At 41.5% G+C, this 2440-nt stretch overlaps 1 long non-coding RNA gene across 1 annotated transcript; it reads left to right on the top strand.

Moving 5' to 3' along the window:
• The first annotated feature begins 231 nt into the window (after positions 1-231).
• Positions 232-1259, top strand: LOC113017867 (uncharacterized). Its single transcript, XR_003271606.1, has 3 exons — positions 232-368; positions 638-964; positions 1049-1259. It is a non-coding gene; the product is annotated as an uncharacterized LOC113017867 (long non-coding RNA).
• The last annotated feature ends 1181 nt before the right edge of the window (positions 1260-2440 follow it).

Raw genomic sequence — 2440 nt, 5'->3', positions numbered from 1 at the left:
ACTCTCTCTTTTCTCCAGTGTGCTGATGTTTCTCCTGAAGCCTTCGTTACTCACTGTCTTTACTCGTCATTGGTTTTGGTGACGTTTGGTGATGTTGGTGCGTCTGTGTGACGTCACATGATACTAAAGCAGGAGAGGAGTTTAGTATCTTGGTTTAGAGAGGAACGGGAGATTAGCGGATGGATTAGCGTGGAGTCTGAAGTACTGGGTCATCGTGGTGAAGAGAGAGCTGTGGGTGAAAGATAACCTAATCATTCAGAGGGTCTCAAGGTAGAGCTGCCGCTCCTCCACATCAAAGGGAGGCAGTTGACTTTGTTCAGGCATCCGACTGGATGCTGCTCTGACTCCTCCTAGACGAGATTTTTCAGGTATGTCCTCCTTTGCAAAGTCTGTAGTGCAGATCCAAGACACACTGGAGAGATTATGTCTCTCAGCTGATTTAAGTGTGATCTAAGCTGGTGTGGGAAATCTACGTTGTAACATACGAAACCCCTTTTAACGCTACACTATAACCTTCCATGTCACTCATCCATTAAGGTCTGTGTCGACCCCACGTTACGTTTTTCTGAGATTACGTGTCAGGTAACCTCCCTCAGCATGGTCTCGATGCTTGCTGTTGTGTTTGTGTGTCTGTCAGTGAGCAGTGTGGTGCATGTGTGCGCCCCGGTTGGAGGTGAAGTCCTGCTGCAGTGCGTCTGCCCCGAGCTGCGGCGCCTGCCTCACAAAGTCGGTGTTTTCTGGAGGGACAGAGAGGACCGGACTGTGCTGGACATCATCCTCAGCAGCCCTTATGTTCGCTTCCAGCATCACCTGTTCAGAGGGCGAGTGCAGAGCTTTCCTCACACCTGTAACCAGGGAAACTTCTCCATCCTCCTGAAGCACCTGCAGCTGTCAGACAGCCGCAGCTACACCTGCTTCATCCCACAGCTGAAGCTCAAGGAGACTATCCAGCTCACTGTGTCAGGTTAGCTCCTCCTCCTCTCTGAGCATGTTCACAGCTTTGTTGTCGTGTCCCTCTGAGCTCCTCTGCTCTTTGCTCCTGATGCAGATCACTGCGTGTCTGAAGCTCAGAGAACTCCAGGACCTTCATCTGCAGACTCCAGCTTCACGGCAGGTTACCTTCATCTCACCACCAGCCTCACGCTCCTCATCTTCCTCCTACTGAATCCTTGATAGGAGCGAGGCCTCGAACACAGACTGAGCTGGACTCTTTCTTTATTTAAAGACTAAATACTTTTATGGTGGCCCCTAGAGACAAAGCACACTTTCACTCCACATTAAATGTAATAAATAAATCATATAATTACATTTAATGTGGAGTGAAAGTGAAAGCTTTGTAAATTTTCGCTATCTAGAAAGCGAAAATTTCCGAAGAAATTTTAAGTGTGCCTATGCTACTGCCAGATCAGTTGTCCAAAGACATCAGGATGTATGTATTTGGAGCAAAAAACTAACAGAAAAACTGAAACATATTTAGTAGAAATATGTACACATGAGAAATATCAATATTATTTCTTGGTTTTTCTCTTAAATAAATGGACTGGGGTGTAACAGCGACTTGCTTTGTTATGAAGGCCAAAGTGATGCTCAATGAGAACAGAAGAAGAAGACTCTAAAGACCACTGATCTGTTATTAATCTCTCACAGGTCAGAGTTGTTTCTTACAGGATCCAGCAGATGGCGATAATCCTCCAGAACACCAATTAAAAAAAGCATCTCGTACATGTTTGTTGTGTTTGGTTTTTGATATGATCACATGATGGCACCACGAGGCTGAAAGCTTAAACTTCAGCTCAGTGTGATCTCTGGTGAGATTTCAACTGCGTCACTTTTGTTTTTATAACGTAAAGAAATCAGATGTCTGAAAAGTCACTGAGAAAGATTTTAATGACATCCGTAAGTATTAAATTAAAGAAAAACAATTAACTTAAACTTTTGATTAAGACCTTCTGACACATTTAAATACTTTCACTCCCATTACAGTTAGTACCTGTAAAGTTTGGGTTGTGTTCAAAAGACTTTAAATCATCCTAACGTGTGTTTTAAAGAAAAGCTCTAGCTGAATTTTAGAACTATTTGCTAACAACACAATGAAAGAAGTAAAGGTGAATGATTCATTGTTGAAAACAGAAAAAAATGAATAAAAACAAAAGAGGGAGAGTTTTTTTTCCCCTACATTTTCCACTTTTACAGAACGCAAAAGCCAAATATTATTAGTACTAAGTAATAAACACTGTTTCTTGTTACTACTTTACAACTACATTCTAAAAATAAATATTAGGAAACTGTAAAAATTAAACAAGCTAATAAATAAACCATATAAAATACTGACAGATAAAATCTAAGGTATAAAAGTTGCGAGAACACACAAAGTGAAGTAAATCAGTGACAATGGAAGCAATACAACATTTGGATTAACTGATATGAGCAAAAAATGTCA

Source organism: Astatotilapia calliptera, unplaced genomic scaffold (assembly GCF_900246225.1).
Source record: "Astatotilapia calliptera unplaced genomic scaffold, fAstCal1.2 U_scaffold_24, whole genome shotgun sequence".
NCBI lineage: Eukaryota > Metazoa > Chordata > Actinopteri > Cichliformes > Cichlidae > Astatotilapia > Astatotilapia calliptera.
Note: the sequence above shows the minus strand (reverse complement) of the source record. Positions and strands in the feature narration are given on the sequence as shown.